This window comes from Pogona vitticeps, chromosome 4, assembly GCF_051106095.1.
Source record: "Pogona vitticeps strain Pit_001003342236 chromosome 4, PviZW2.1, whole genome shotgun sequence".
NCBI classification, from domain to species: Eukaryota; Metazoa; Chordata; class Lepidosauria; order Squamata; family Agamidae; genus Pogona; species Pogona vitticeps.
Window position 1 is genome coordinate 35,717,790 of NC_135786.1, and position 17,502 is coordinate 35,735,291.

General features: G+C 44.2%; 1 protein-coding gene across 5 annotated transcripts in view; it reads right to left on the reverse strand.

Annotated features, from left to right (window-relative positions):
• The window catches only part of CHD6 (chromodomain helicase DNA binding protein 6), a 159,353-nt gene extending 143,616 nt beyond the window's left edge, over positions 1–15,737 (reverse strand). For 4 of the 5 annotated variants that reach the window (XM_072997041.2, XM_072997039.2, XM_072997037.2 and 1 more), the window contains exon 1: positions 15,619–15,737. The gene's annotated coding sequence lies outside the window, so the exon portion shown is untranslated. Of the gene's footprint in view, positions 1–8,444; positions 8,651–15,618 lie in introns of all 5 variants that reach the window. The other variant, XM_078393263.1, reaches the window with a different exon arrangement.
• Positions 15,738–17,502: the final 1,765 nt, after the last annotated feature.

The following is a 17,502-nucleotide window of genomic DNA, read 5'->3' on the forward strand; positions in this document are numbered from 1 at the left end:
AATATCCCTTGGTTAGATCGATTGAGCTCAGGTAGCGCGCGTTCCCCAATTTATCCAGCAAATCCCCTACTTTTGGCATGGGATAAGCATCAAACTTTGAGACAGCGTTAACCTTCCGAAAGTCCACGCAGAACCTTAAGGACCCATCCGGCTTGGGTACAATGACTGGGAAACTGCGCCATGGGCCTTTGGCGGGTTCAATCACCCCAATGCTCAACATGTCCTCTACCTCCTTCTCCATTAGGGCTTTCACATGATGAGGCCACGTCCTTCCATTCTCCCTCACCACCACCCCTGGGTCCGTCTCAATGGCGTGTTCGACTAGATTCGTTTGGCCCGGGATCTTGGAGAACACCTGGGGGAACTCCGACTTCAAGGAAAGGGCTTGTCCCTTTTGGGTGGGGTTCAGACATTCACCCACGGTTATGTCTTCTTCCTCCCGCATCTCCCCAACTTCTGGCCCCAATTCATCGTCAGCCTCACCATCGAAGAAGCATTCACGGTCTACCCACGCTTTTAGTAGATTTACGTGAAAAACCTGTTTTTTCCTTTTTCTATCAGGGGTTTCGACTTCATAGTCCACCTCAGTAACCCTCCTTAATACCTCATAAGGTCCGTGCCATTTAGCCAAGAATTTTGAAGTTTCAGTTGGCAACAACACCAGTACCCTCTGCCCTGGCTCAAATTCCCTGGGTTTCACTTTCCTATCGTAACGTTCCTTCTGTTTCCCCTGTGTTTGAACAAGATTCTCCTGCGCCACCTCCCAGGCTAATTTCAAATTGTTCCTCATTTCTACTATTTGCTGTAGGGCATTCCGTGATGCATCTTCTCCTTCCTCCCACCTTTCCCGTATTAGGTCCAGTATTCCCCTTGGTTTTCTTCCATACAACAGTTCGAATGGTGAGAAACCCGTCGATGACTGAGGGGCTTCCCGCACTGCAAACATTAAAGGGTTAACAAACAAATGCCACTTTTTGGGGTGTTCCATCGCCACCTTCCTCAACATTCCCTTCAGGGTTCGGTTGAACCTTTCCACCAAGCCGTTGGCTTGTGGATGATAAATAGAAGTTCGGAGGGGTTTGACCCCCAAGAGATCCCACATTTGTTTGAACGTTAAACTCATGAAGTTGGTCCCTTGGTCCGTCAGCACCTCCCTCGGAAACCCCACTCGCGAGAATACCCCCAAGAGTTCCTTAGCCAGTACTTTCGCCGTGGTTGATCTCAAGGGGAGGGCCTCTGGGTATCGTGTAGCATAGTCAATGATCACCAACACGTATTGATGCCCCCCCTCTGACTTAGTTAAGGGCCCTACAATGTCCAGGGCAATGCGGTCGAACGGCCTATCCACCAGCGGCATAGGTATTAATCCTGCCCCAGGACCTGTCTTGGGTTGAGTCAATTGGCACTCAGGGCACGATTTACAGTAGTCTTCAATGTGTTTCACCATCTCTGGCCAAAAAAACCTTTGCCGGATACGTGCCAATGTTTTCTGTTGCCAAATGCCCGGCTACTGGCAAATCGTGTGCCCAATGCATCACCCATCCCCTTAAGTGGTCCGGTACCACCAGGGCCGACTCCTCACCCTGCTCCCCTCGGCGTATTTGATATAGCAGCCCCTGGCGCACCTCAAATCCTTCCCCATTCATCGGGGTCTCCCCTTCTGGGATTGCCTTCTGGAAACAAGGTCTCAGGGATGGATCGTCTTGCTGCAGGCCCCTTAATTGATCTCTGGACAACTGCATAACTTCTCCTTCCCCTTCTCCCTCTCCTTTTTCGCCAATCAATCCATCTTCTGCACGCCGTGCCAAATCCTCTAGGCCTGGCCAGTCTCTGCCCAACAGCATCTCTCGGGTTAGGCCGGGCACTACTCCCACCTCCAGTGTGGCCTCCTGAGTCCCGATAGTCACGTTTGCCCGGGCGGTATCATATTCTTTGGCGTCCCCATGGATGCACCTTACCACTACTGTCTCTCCCAGTCTCGGTCCCTCTAGCTCTCTCACGAGCGACCGGGTGCATCCCGTATCTATCAAGGCCCGTTTTCTCTGGCCGTTGACCTCTGCTGTCACTACCCACCCGGGATGAAACTTCTCACCCACCTTAGCGACGTTTGCATAAATGTTGGCCCAGGCATATTCTTCGGCCGGGCAGAACTTCCGGATATGGCCGAATTGGCCGCAGCCGAAGCACGCGGTCATCTTTTCTTTCCCTTGGTTCCAAGTGGGCGCCAGCTTGCTTTTCGCCGGGTCGGTGGTGATCGTCGGGCGGGGAATCCGGGATCCCGTCGTGTTTACGTACTCGATGCGGTCGGGGCCTTGCTTTTTGGGGGTCGACATCTGGCTCCCTCGTGGCGCTCCCGCGTTCGTTGTCTCCGCCATCTTGTCTTTACTCCGGGGTTTCTCTCCCCCTGCCGCAGGGCGGTTCAACCATGGATCTTCCGCTCCTAGATAGTCCTCTAGTAAGGTAACAGCGCCCTCTACGGACGTTGGCTTATGTTTCACCACCCAGTTCCTGGGTCCTGGGCTAAGCGTTGACACCAATTGCTCGAGTATCATTAGCTCTAGCACCTGCTCTGCCGTTTTTCCTTTAGGTTGCACCCACCGTGTGGCGTTCACTCTCATCTTTTGCGCTACCGTTCGTGGGTGTATGCCCGGCTTCAACCTTAGCTCCCTAAATCTCCTGCGGTAAGCTTCCTCATTTAGGTTCAACGTGTTGAGGATTGCTGTCTTGACCTTTTCGTAGTCGCCTGCGTCTTCCGGGTCTAACGTATCCACTATTTCCTGGGGTAAGCCTGTTAAGTAGGGGGTCACGATAAGGGCCCACTGGTCCTTCGGCCACTGTGCTGAAGTCGCCACTCGTTCGAATATATTCAGAAATGCCGCCGGATCGTCTTGCGGGCCCATCTTTTGGAGTTTAATTGGCGGGCGATGCGCGATAGCCCCTCTTCCTTCCGTAGGCATTACTTTGGTGGATAGTCCTATTTGCGTTCTGCTCAGTTGATCTATGATTAGTTTCTGCTGGTCTGCCAGTTGCCGCATCAGCGCCTCTTGGCCTTCTGTTATTTGTCGTATCCAGCCATCCGTCTCTTTAGGAGGAGATGACAGCCCCCCGCGTTGGGCGCCAATATGTGAGGGTTCGCTGGTGTGTGCTGTCTTCTCTTCAATAAACAGGCGAGGCGCAGAAGTAACATCAAACGGAACAGTATTTATTTCAACATTAACATCATCAGGAACTACCCCCAAGAAAGGGTTAAGGGAGGTCTGAAGACCAAGGTTAGGCTTGGAAGGAGTCCACAAACTATGTACAAAGGGGTTGGTGTTCTCTGGATTCCAAGGACCTGTTGAAGGCGGCACAGGTCCTAGTCCAGGGTTCAATTCTTCCTCTAGCGAGATCAACGGTAGGGTCTCCTCATCGCCGCTCCATCCGTCCCAGGAGGATCCTTCTCCTCCTTCAACGCCCCATGGGCCGGGTAACCCCCCAGCTTCTTCAACTCGGCGATATGCCATTGCCGTTTGCGCTCTAATTCCCGGGCTACCGCCTCTCGTTCCTCCCTCAGCTTCCTTCGCCACTCTTTAGCCTCCGTTTCTCCCCAATAGGAAGGGCGAGGCTTCAACCCCAGCTGCCGACGCTTCTCGGCCTCCTCATGAGGGATCCAGACTTGCTCCCATTTGTGGGTCCAGGGATCCTCCATCCAAACCCACTCCCAGCCGCCTGGAATATCCCTGGCCCTCCCTCTTATATCTCCCATCCCTGCCTCTATCTCCTCCCCTCTTTTTCCCGCCTGAACCTGCCCCGGCTCGCGGGTGAATTTTAACCCTTTCACAGCCTCCTCTAGGTCTCGGGTATCTACCCCCTTGTTCAGGGTGAGGGTTCCGCCGCATTCTGTCTCCCAATCAGGGGTTTCCACACCTCTCTCTTCCCGTCGCGGTGGGGATGGTGGGGGAGTTGTCTGAGTCTGGCCGTTACTCTTCGGGAGCTGCGGCACTCCTACCAAGGCTTCCACCTTGGGAGCCTCACACAGTCCACTTTTATATCCAATAATTTAAATAACATGAGCCAATTAATAACTGTCAATTCTACATCATATTCCCTAGCTCAGTTCTCCCCAACTAAGTGCCCTTCAGATCTTTCAGATCACAATTCCCATCAGTCTCAGTCTGAATAGTAAATAGACAGGGGTTATAAGAGTTGCAGTATAAAACATCTGGAAGGTGCCGCCACTGGGACGGTTGCCCAAACTCAACACATATGCTCCTTCTTCAGATTCAAACAGCAATTTCAATTCATGAGCAGTCCAGATTAGGGACTGTGATCTATATTTTTATTTAGAAAAGTGCCTTTGCCTTCCCACACAGGCCATAAATTCTAAAGCATTTCCACTTTATCTTTTACCATGCAGAATGGTTTCAGCTAAACTGAATAGTACTGAATCATTTCAGGGTGCCAACTTGTGAGGTTAGAGGGTGTCACAAGTCAAACTATTCCCTCATATAGAAAGTAAGTGTTCTGCATACAGAAGACTTCCTTATAAGCAGGAAACAAAGCCTAACCATTTTTCCTGATATGCTACATTTTGACATGTATTTTCCATATATATATATAAATGTAACATATCAGGGAAAATGGTGTGGGTGTGGGTGTGGGTGTGGGTGTGTAAACACACACACATATACATATATATGTGGAAAATACATGTCAAAATGTACAGTTTTACATGATAACCCTCTGAACTTTTTCTTTTAAGTTCCATCAGTCATTGCTGATCTATAGCATGAAAACCCTTGCATCTGTCCCAGTAGTAAAACACATGCTTTTCCAAGCAGATGGTCTCAGGTTCAATTTCTGACATCTCAAACAGGGCTCAAAAAAGATTCTGCCTGAGGACCAGTGCCAGTTAAAATAAACAATGTTGGGACAGATTAAATGTGACTCAGAAGAAGGAAGTCAGCTTTATATTCTCATAGTTTACATCAATGATTCTCAAATGCTGCAAAACGGCAGGCTTCCCTAAAGCCAAAATACAAGACAGAAATTTTGCCTGTCAGCAGTGACTTGTCAGTCCAACAGAAAACTGAACAAATACAACATAAATGTTCCACAGTAATGTCCCATAGCATGCCTTAAAAGTCCCAATGGTGCAAACATACAGAAGCAAAATATCTAAATAACCTTCAGCTGTAGCTCCAGTTCAAAATGTGGAAATCAGAGTGGAATTCATTAGCTGAAATCAATGACATTTCAAACTTTTTATTTCTCTTCCCCTCAAAACACACTGCCTAAAAATACTAAATACACCCCCCAAAGTAATTATTTACAGTGGTGCCTCAACTTATGAACATCCCAACATACGACCATTTCGAGTTGTGACCAGCTCCAGCCGCAAAATTTTGCTTTGACTTGCAGCCAGAGCTTCAACTTGCAAACAAAAGATGCAGGGAAAAAGGCAGGGAATTCAAATTACAGGACTGACCGTTGGTTGGCGAAGAGCTTCTCTGTAGCTCTTTTGTCCCAACAGTTAGTGTGCGCGCATTTGCTGAGAGGCTTCAGACTGCCTGGTGCTGCTTTCTGCTTCTGGGTGAGTACATTTACAGGGTTTTGCAGGGTGGGTTTGGGGGGTTATGTTTCTGTGCTGTGATGGTAGTTTTTGTTTTCTGGTATGTGTTTTTCCCCAGCCCCATCGCATTCCGACGGGGGGCATGTCTTTAACACCTGATGCAATGGAGCGATGGATGCGTTGGACATCGGAGCAACAAGACATCATTTTGCTGCAATTGATAACACAACAGAGGGAGATGATGGAGAAGATGATGACAATACCGAACTGGGTGGATAAGAAAGCTACAGAGCACCCGACACAAGCAGGTCAATTAGTAGGGCTGCCCAACTTTGCACAAGTAATGCTACAAAAAATGGGACCAAATGACGACCCAGAAGAATTCTTACACACGTTTGAAAGGATAGCTACGGCATCAAAATGGCCTCAAGATCAATGGACACTCATCTTAATGCCGTACCTAACTGGATTAGTACAAGAAATAGTGGACACTCTAGAACCAGAAGAGATACAACAATATTCCAAAGTAAAGACAGCAATTCTGGGCACTCTAGATATCTTGGAGGAAACCTATCACCAGAGATTTTGAGGGCTATGATACAAATGGGGCACACCACCTCATAAATTGTTTTAACAAATGAAAACCAGTGTAGTACAATGGCTGCGGCCGGCAGTATGCAACACGGACCAGGTGGTGGAGTTTGTGGTGACTGAGCAACTAATAACCACACTCCCAACAGAGATCAAGAGCTGGATACTGCACAATCAACCAACTACGTTGGAAGAGGCGGCCATGTTGTTAGAAGCCTAGACCCGTTCAGAGGAGAGAGGCAATCATTTCATAAACCAGAGGAAAGACAAAGTGAAATATCAAGAAAAGATGCCATTCCCAGCACCAGCCATGGTGAGGCCAAAGACAAGGAGCCCGACGACTGGGGGAATTCCCAGATCAACAAGCTCAAGATTTGTCAGACCCTACATCACTGTTGGGCTAGATTCAGAATTGCAACACCCAGGACCCTTGTCGATCACAAGAAAGGAAGGAAAGAAAATTTGCTATGGCTGTGGGCAAGAGGGACACTTCAAGAGGGAATGCCCAGTAGAAGACGTCAAAGAACAGAGATGTATGGCGCCAACTGGGAGTTCCCGTGTGCTCAGTCCTTTCAGACCCCTGCTGAGACAGAACAGGGGGAAGAAAGTCTGGGAGCCGCAGGTGGGCTGGGTATACCATCCACAACCACAGCCCTGACAGACAATATGCAAGACACCTCGGGCACTGGGCAGAAATGGACAACTGGAGTTAAGAGTTCATCTCCTCTTTTGTTGCAAGGAGAGTTACCTGGTTTGATGGAAGTTAAGAAGTACGACTTGTTAAAAGCGGAACCAAATAATGTGAACATGTTAGAGACTGATAACTTGTTAGATAATAACCCTGTTTTGTTGGAAGCTTTTGGAGTACCGTCACCTCCTACAGACAAATGTATCAAAAGGAGTAAAGGACTTTAATAATAATAAATAATATAATAATATAATAATAAAATAAATAAATAAATAAATAAATAAATAAATAAATAAATAAATAAATAAATAAATAAATAAATAAATAAATAAATAAATAAATAAATAAATAAACTTTAACCTTGATCATAGGCCAGCCACAGGTATCACATAAGCCCCCTGTTACAGCAGCTCTACTGACTGCTGATCCATTTTCATGATGAATTCAAAGTGATGATTCTAACCTATAAAGCCCTAAACGGCTTAGGCTCAAATTATCTCAAGGACCGCTTCTCCCTCTATGAGCCTGCTCAAGCATTAAGATCATCAGAAGAGGCCTTCCTCTCAGTCCCACCATCTACACATGTACATTTGAAAAAGACACAGGAGAGAACTTTGATTTATCACATCTGTACCCCAGTCTTTCTCCAAGGAGCTCAGGGTACCTGGAACTATCTCACTGTATCCAGTAATTCTATAAGGTAGGTTTAGACTGACCCAAAGCCACAGAATAATCTCCAGGATGAAGGAATATAAACCTAGATCCAAATCCAACATTCTTTCCACTATATTACCATTGACAAAATGCAGATCAGGATCTACAGATAGATCTACAAATGACCTGCAGTAGAATACCAAGAACTTCTGACTCTCAGATATTTAACAAGAGTAAGAACAACACACACTCTCACACACACAGTTAGTCCACTGAAACAGAAGAAAGCTTGGAGGCAAAGCTAGAAGTGGACTATGAACTCAGTTCAGCTCTGAGACTGAAAAATGAACTCCTGGTCTAGGAATTCCTTCTTGTTCCTTATTTTTAAGAATATGCAGCAGAAGCTCCCACTCCCAAGTCACTGTTTTGCACTTGACTCCAGTGGAGACACTATTGAAAAGTAGTAGATACTTGTGAACACCACATGCCTTTCTAGGAATACAGAGATTCAAGACAGTTTACAAAATCTTTAAAAAGCAAATACAACTAAAAACACAACAAATTATATTAAAATGCAATTCAATATTAAAAGACCACTAACAAAAAATAATGTTTAAAAATCTTAAAAGCTCACTGGTGATCAGTAGTCAATAAAGAGTAATCAGCTGTACACAGCAAGAACATCTAACACAAGTAAAGAGAGAAAGATACACTAATAGAAAATTGTAGTGTTTGCAACATACAGTAGAACCGAAGAGAACAGGAATGCTCTTAGATCAAATATTGAATGATCTGGTCACAGTGTTCTCCAGCTAACACACTTGTCAGCAACATTTTGAAATAATGTATGGCGACATCCTTCCAAATCATACATACCTTAGTTATACAATGCATTATAGGACAACAGAAAAAAATGTTGACATTTCCAAATTTTATGGGGCCATTTATGTTAATACTTACCTCATAAACAAAGAAACAAAAGGTCTGATACACTTTTCTCTACAGTTCAGATGACCACTTTAGATATGACTTTCTTTCTATGAGGTGAATTAATCCGACATCCACTTTTGTAATATTGAATTCATCTATTTTTAGCTCAATGTTTACAGCTGCATAATATTTATGTGTATGCCACCTACAGTATTTTGGCAGATGGTGGGATATAACTAATGGAAATAAACAAACAGAGGAAGAACAAGCAGGTTAGTGCATACTTTTTTTTTGTTTTTCTTTTGCTACTGATATACATGCAAGCAACTTGCAACCGACCAACAGCTTTTACCTTTTGTACCTTTGGAGACAAAGATACGCATAAAGACCTCAGTTTGAATCTGCATATGGTCTACAAGCTTTTTTCTTACACTGGTAACACTCATGCAACAGAAGTATGATTAAGGAAGAATCTTGAATATTCTCTAGTACCATACAACCTGGTCTCCCAGATACTGTTGGATTTCAATTTCCCCTCAGTCCCTGCCACTCCAGCCAATCGTAAAAGATGACAAGAGGAACAATTAAGAGTGATGCACTGAGAGCTGGGAAATCAGAGTCTCAGTCCACAGAGAGCTATGAAAACCTACTGGGTAACCAACCTCAGGCCAACCACCTTCTCAACCAGATCTACCTCACAAAATTGTTGTGAAGATACAGTGAGCAAAAGGAAAGCTACATGTGCCACCTGGAGCTCAAGGGAGAAAGGGCACGATAGTATATACATTTAATTGATAAATGTCTGCAGGGCCTTCAGTTCCTCACCTCTGCTATAAATACTAAATATTATATTACTATTATTGTTATTTGGAAAGGCAGAGTGTCACATTTTAAAGTAGCTCACAGAAAGCAAATATCAGTGAAGTTCTTTAAGTCCACTGGATATACTGTATGCACTTCAAAAAGAATAAACAAATGTTTCAAAATTCTTTACTACTTGTAATCGAAATACACGTAGATGATGAATCTAATCCAGAGGAAAACAAGAAGAACCTCAAAATGACAGTATCTACTTCACCATTTAGGCAGAAAAAAATCCTCTATATTGATACAGCGAAAAGCAAGCATCAATGTTCTAAGTAGTAAATTCAGAGGTTCGTGCTAGCCTGCAGTAGATGGCTGAAAATGATCTCTAAAACAAACCCATTTTTAAAATAAATCCAGTATGCATACATGGGACAACAAGAAGAAGTTAGAGAACGAAAGAAAGGAATCCAAAGTGAACAGAACCCAGAAAAACAACAAAAATTGCACCAATTCCCAAAGGAATATTCAACAAAGACAAATAGTGGTAAGGAAATTTGCATCTTGTTCAGAACAATCAACACTAAAATCTAATGCTACATAATGCTATAAAAACGCTTCAAGATGCTGAGTTCTGCTTTGACTGACCAATTAGAATTTGTTGAAAACCTCCCAAGTCTAAGCATTCACAGATCTGCATCAACTCAAAGACAAAGTAAGCTGTAGCATCTTTCACTATATTTCGGGGGGGGGGCACTCCTACAGATCAGAAGTACATACAAGATGTTAACATTGTGAATCATATAAATAAGAAAGCATTTTTTCAAAAAAATGCATTAAAAAAGAAAGCCAATCACATCTACAGTGAACTAAAAGCAGCAAGTTTCACATATATACTAAATAACATAACAGATAAAACAGAATCTTGTGTATCTCCATATCCATACTTTTAGGAGTCACAACTCCAACTAGCACATTTTACTTTAAACCAAAGGGAGGGGGTTCTCCTCTCATTGAAGAATTATAAAAATCTTCCATGCTCAATGACAGTTTCTTCAGGCATGTTCATATTAACACATTAATGAGGAGCTCATTATCTCCTACACCTAGTGCCCGTCCCCTCCTGACCAGATGTTACCAGCAGTGAGAGAGAAAGGCAAATATGTGACTAAATGAATCTATTTCCACATCTTTCAGCCTTTCAAGATGAAATTTCAGTTGCAAAGCTAAAGTTAAGGTTACTTCAGTGGTTCCCAAACATTTTGGGCTCGCATCTTCCCCTTGATTTACCAACCACCAGCTGAGGCTTCCCTTGCTCAGAGGGGCCATAAGGAGTCTCACTAGCAGCAGGGACAGGATCTTGACACTGGTCCCCAACCATCCCATCTCCTTCCCCCCTACCCCGAATATCCCCAAGGGCCCACTTCCTTCAAGGTCCTGACACAGGAAACTCACAAGGCCACCCAGCAAGCACCTCCACCGGGGACCACAGAGATGGGGCAAGGAGAGGCAGGCACACAGCCTTCACTTCCAGTTCCAGCTTGACATAGAGTATGAACAGCTCCTCTACAACTTTCATAGCTCTATGTTCCATCCCGTTTTCCACTGTGCTCCTGGCTCGGATCTCCGCCACACCACGGAGCTCCAGCATACAGTTTGGGAACCCCCGGGTTACTTCATTATTGCAGAATGCTCCATGACCCCTTTTTATATTAAACATATTTAAAACCCACCTTATACAATGAAAAGAACCATGTGGTTAAAACACTTCCTAAGTTGTATCAGTTCATGCTGTTGTTCATGGGAACTCATAAGGAAAATCTACATTCAAATTGTCTTCCAAGAAGCTGACATACAGAAGCAAATCACTGCTCTGTCTAGTTCCATACTAGTGGCAGAAACTCTTCTGGTTCTGAGAAAGGACTCCTTCCTAGCCGTACCAGGAGTAGCTAGAGATTCAGTCAATTCTTCAATCTAGAAGGAAACTTACCTACACAAAGAAAACCAGCGCATCTAAGCTATCTTCTGCTTGGCTTTTAACATGTGGCAAGAATCATTTTTATGAGGAGAATTCAGACATACACTTTCCCTAGTTGCAGCCTGAATCAATAACTCACGGGGGGGGGGGGGAGATTGCCACTTGATTTTGCTAACTGTGCAAATGGGTCTTAAGCAGCCTGTAATGGCAGGAGGTTTCTGCCTTTTGCCATTAAACCTGCTGTTGAGCTTTAATAGGTATATTCAGAGACCTGTCTCCTAGTACAGAAGTCAGCTGCCTCCACTGATAGCTGTTTTCTCTTGGTTTCCCTCAATTCCACAGCCATGCTTTGCAAATGCTAAAGAATAAATCTCTTCAACAGACTCATATTTGTAATAATACTGGTTAATGATTAATTAAACAGGAGCATACTAAAATTTTCAACATCAAATCTAAGACTAGAACTTTTTTGTTAATGAAAAATAGGTACAAAAATCATTCTGCTTTCCAAGAAAAACAATCAGCTGGTGGGAAGACAGACACATATAAATCAATGGTGTTTTTTAAAAAAATTCCTCATTAGTAATGTGCATTCCTCCATCATCAAGCGAGCATTTTAAATACATCAGACCCAATATCCTACATTAAAGAGATTTTCTGATTTACCTAAACTCTCACCAAGGGTCTCTGGATCTCACCAGAGAATTCAGGGGTCACAGTGTTCAATTCCTATTTAGTCTCAAGAGTGATATTACATCAGCTTCCTGAAATAGTAAGCTACACTGTGAACATTAGTGAATTTACTGATTAGGACTATTCAGTACAACATTAACACCAGTGCTATAGTTCTACAGGGCCTGAATCTAGTCAAATTAAACAGGACAATAATAATTTTTAGAATGCAAGCAACACCTCACAGTCATTGAAGTGAGATGGAAACCCTCCCATAATAAATTTTCCAACATGCAGGTATTTCCAGAAAACCTCCAGGTGCTTAATTTTTGTGTTGAACATTTTAAATTTTTTAACATGACTGTATTATAAAATCCAGCAATAATAATGAATAGATGCAAATACAATATTAGGTAAATGGTTCTATAGTCATGTGATTCTACAGGCAGTAGCAATGCAACAGGAAGTATCCCAGTGACCTCAGTGGAAGACTGTTAAACCATAATAGAAATACATGAGAAGACACTGTCTTGAATAATTTGTTAGGTATGCTAAAGTTGGTACATCAACAATTTTAAGTACCTCTTCATATTTCATATCCAATCTGAACCAAAAATATAACTGTAAAGCTGTAAAAATTTAAGGAAATATTCTAATGAAAATAATTTCCACATAATCTTTACTTTTAAATTTTCCAGTATTTCTTTCTGAAAATTTTCTAACTCAAACACTGACAGAAAACCCAGATCACAGCTCCATGGCTCAATGTTTTATGTATATATACCTAATCATATACAATCAACCTTACTCCAAGTGAACATGGACTTACTTCCAAGTAAACACGCACAGGAGTGCATTGCATGGCACACAAAAGACATCGCTCCAAATGAATAACAACACAGAAGCATAAGGCATGTCACATTCATATTGCTTAAAAGAAAAGGCCTCTATTTTAGAATAACTGCTGCAGCTAATTCAAAAGAAAGCCTACAACAGACATGACATGAGAATCCTTAACACAAAATTCAACGTTTTTGCCTGCAACATCTGCATAAAATCCCTGCAATGCCACCATTCACAAAGGTCTCTGTTGGCAAAGTTACACTGAAACAAGTCAGCTTTTCCCATCCTAAGCACATGTTTTAGGCCCTACTGAAGTCCAATTCTCACTGAGGTGATAATTCTGTATGTGATTTGTATCAGCAGTTGGCAGGTAGAATCACATGACTGTAATTCTCCATACAAAATATACATCTAAAAAAACTTGCCATCATGTACAAAGCAGGTGCCATGAAGAGGATTTTTAACTTATTCCAGACATCAAGATTACATTAAGAACTAAACCTTAATTAAGTTTGGCATCAAACTATAAGGCAAAGAAAAAACAACTGGAATCAAGTAAAATCTAGAGGGGCCACCCACTCCCCACTCCTACTATAGAGGCTAGCAAATGTTATTCATATCATTATATATTTATGTCACATGTCCTTCAAGGAACTCAGTGCATTATATCTCTTCATACTCCCCCCACACCATCACGCCATTCTGTTTTTACACGCTATGAAGCACAATAAGCCGTTCAAGTCCAAGACTCTGTCCGTCACACCACAAGTGTGTCAAACACTCCGTCCAGAGAAAGATCTTAAATGGCTTGTCACTCTTAGATATTTCTAACTTTATTTAAAGTTTAGCACAATTGTCAAAATGGTAAATCAATACAGAACTAAATGTCTGGTATTGGATAAAAAGGTTTCACTATACAGCAACCATGCATTTTTGCTTGTTTTCGTTCTGTATGCAAGCCTGTGAGTTTCCCTCTGACTTCATAAAGCAAGAAGCTTATTGATCAATACTAAGAAAGCTACTGTATTCCGATTACCAGTAAAAGCCATTGGTACAAGACAAAAAGAATTACCCAAAGAAGTCATCAAAATGGTGAGGATTAAGGCTGTGCAGTACAACTGCAAGCACACAGAGAGACAGAGGCAACAGACTGAATGAGATGTGACTCTAATGTGACTTGCCATGCCTTTTCTTTTGTGACTACCACTGCAAAGTCACAAAAGATCTGTGTCTGCTCTGCACACAACAAGAGAGGAGGAATGGATTGGCTGACAGGGATGATAGTTCTGTCCCCAGCTGCTTTTACCGCACCAAATGTCTTGCTTATTAATTGCTTTCATTAGCAGCTTTCATTAGTGGTTTCTAGTCAGTTCAGAGTTAAAAGATGCCCTTGTTTGCCCTCAGTCAAGAAGCTGAAGAAGATGATATTTTCTATCTCAAATTGTTGTTTTGGCGGCTGCAGTGCTACACAATTCAGGACAGTAGTATGGAGTGATATTCCAATACTAGGGGAAGTACAAATTCTCATTTGACACAGTAAATTAATGTCAGAAAGGTACTGTACCACAACAGGATTTGATTTCCGGTGGGAGGGACTCTACCTTCAGACCTGGCAGCTGTTACTGTGTAATGACAACACCCCCAAGTCTAGCTTGACTGTTTCATACACAAACTTGATACTAGATGTAGAATCCCAAAGAGTTGTTAAGAAAACAAATCAGTGAATAAGGATTCTGTTTCAACATACTGTGCTACACTCACACTTTCTAAGTTACTAGTCCATAGGCTCAACATGCAGTCTTCCAGGTCTGTGGTTTTCCCACACAACGCTATCCACAGGCTCACCAGTGCACCCTGTCATTTTCATAAAGTCTGGAATAGCAGCATCACATCTAAAAACTGTCAACATTAGCCTGCTCTTTTGCCCTGAAAACCCCAGAATAATTTTTCCTCTCAAAATCCTGCAGATATTTACAAGCCCATTTTTGAGATCGCCCCAACTTCAAGCGTCATAATTTAGAAGATGGAAACACTGCTGCCCAAGCGTGCAAAAACAAGGACGGGAGGAGTGGTGAGGTGGATTGGGTTTCCAAACTCTCCATCGATGCTAATCTCTCTCCAGCCCCCGAATTGCACCAAACTTGGTCATGGTTGCAGGAATGCACATACAGTATGACTCATGGCCGTATTGTGGATGGATCTGCAAAAGAGGCAGGCAGGTGGGCTGGACTGGCTGCGTGTTCGTGTGCGCGAGCGCCTTGCGGGGAGAGGGAGAGAGGGAAAGGGAAGGGAAGGGGGGCGGGGAGAGAGAAGGGAAAGCCAACTGCAGTGCGTGGGACCAGACCCAGGGGAGTCGCAGCTGGGCGGCTTGGACGGCGCATCCTTCTTACCGCCACCCATGCAAAGCAGTGGGGCAGGCGCAGAGAACTTTGGGGGGGGGGAGCAAACCAACCCCCAGCAGCAGCAGCCCTTCTGCTTTCAGAGGGGAAGCTTTGCAATGCAAGGAGCAAGCGGCAGGGGCATCCCTGCTTGGCTCCACATGGGCATCCTGCGCCGCCTCTCCTCCCTCCTTCCCGTGCGACTCTGCGCAAGGGCATCCTATGCAGCATCCCCTCCCCGTGCCCAGGAGGTCTCCTCCCAAGGACAGAGCCTCCCCAACGCCATGACAGTGCCTGAGAGGAAAACTAAGCGCTGTACAGACCTCCCCCTCCTCCCCGCCGAGCTCGGGCCGCTTGCCTGCCCGATCGGCCACCGGCTCTTTGGCCCCCGGTGTGTCTGCTCTGCCTCGCCCGGCCGCCTCGGAGTTCATTCATCAGCTACCCCCTGGGCGGGCGGGGGCACCGCCCCCCCAAAGAGCCCCTTGCCTTGCGCACGGCGCTCCAATAAAAAGTTCAGAGCACAACTTACCTAAAATGGCTCCTGCAGCAGCCAAAATACAAACAGCTATTATTTGGTGAAGTTTAGCCCAGACACCCTGCAAGGACAGCCTAGCCTGGTCCCGGGCACGCCCCCGCGCCCCTATGACTGGTCGCCGGCAGCCCCCTCAGCGCCTGCCATTGGAGAGGCAGCCCGTCAGCCAAGCGCAGCCCGCTCCAAGCTTGGCTGCAGCGCGCTTATTGCTAGCTCCATTGTGCTCCTATTTGCATTGATGTGATCGCGGCTGGGATTGGCTGAGGCGGGGACCGTGCCGTTTCCTCACCCCCGTCTCGCTCCCGCACTCCCCCCCCCAAATAATTCCTCGAGCCTCCTCAGCCCCGCTTCCCCTCTCCTTTGCTTCTCGCCCCTTTCCCAGTCTGCCAGCTCTGTTACCCAAGGCAACTGTGGATGCCACTTTCCCAGGGCTGGCATGGGCGAGAGAGAGCATATTCCCCTCATATCCTCCAATCAAGGGTTTTTTTACTTACTGTACTTCAGCCAGCATTAAAGGCGAAGAAGAAGGGAGGGGAGAAGAAGAGAGGGAACCTTCCCCCCCCCCTTTGCATTCCACGTCTTTGCTCGCTTTTCATTTCCCGGATGTGAAATTTCCTGCATTTAAAGCTCTGTGTCTGGAGGTGGAAAGTAGAACCTCTGCGTAGGAGGCTGCCGGTCCTTGTCGTTCCCGCTTCCTTGCCTGGGAAGACGGAGAAATGGACATAATATTCTGGAAGATGCCAGGTTTCTTTGATCTTTTTTAAAGCTCACGGAGACGACGGTCTATATAGGCTATTCCTTAGCACAGAGGTTGCCTTCTTGCACACATACCCAAATTATGTTGACCAAGGGCTGCAATGTGAGTTAATTGTGGAAAAAAAAACATTTTGAAGCCCACTCCTTTGCTAATTGACTTTATTTAATTGGTGACAGGCTATGGTATACAATTAAAACTGCACTGTCAGCCGTTGAATAGTTTTTATGAAATACAGTAACTCCTCTGAAAGATACCTTGAACTAAGATCTTAAACCATAGGTTCTTAACCTGTGGTCCATGGACCCGGGGGGGGGGGGCGCATGATGTCCTTGCAGGGGGTCTGCGAAGGCTTGAAGAAATGTTATGATCTTTTGCAATTAAAATTGAATGAATGAAAGCAACTAAGAAAGAAAAGGAAATGTACAATAAAATTATAATTTCCCTGCTTGTTTGTGTAAAACCTGGCTTTTCTAGCCTACCGCCTTCCATTAAAAACAAAGAAAAGTTGAAAATGGTTATGAAAATAAGTGTTTGATAACAGATAAGTGATATTTCTGCACACAGTGAGAAGATGCAAGTGAATGATGCTAAGTGGCTGACACACAACACATGACATTTCTTACTACTGTGTAGACAGAAGCTGTGGGAAGAGAGTCAGAGTCAGTCAGTGTCAGTGTGAGTGAGTGTTTGGACAGGCTTCATAATTTTGTTTCTTCAATTTCTGCTAATAAAACCATTTAATCCTTGTCGAGTAAAGTGACTTTTCGAAGTTATCACAATGCATTTTATAATAATACATTTTGGTTGAGACTCGGAATGAATGAATTTGAAATGTGAAAAAACTGATGCTGTTGATGAGCATGCATCCTGTTCAAAGCAAAATGAAGCTTCTTCCAGTCATCGTAAAAAGTGTCACCATTATAGCAAGGAATATCTGTCAATGAGGTCCTGAGAACATTTAGATACAGTAAATATTTGGTGCATTTTAGGTTTTTAAATCTTAATTTAAGTCTTAGTGGTCTGCGGGAACAAAAGATATTTAAAGGGCAACACCAGAGTGTTGTTCTCTGGAAAAGATGACCAAAGAGTTAGAGCATGAGTACACTCCATGTATGCCAAATTGC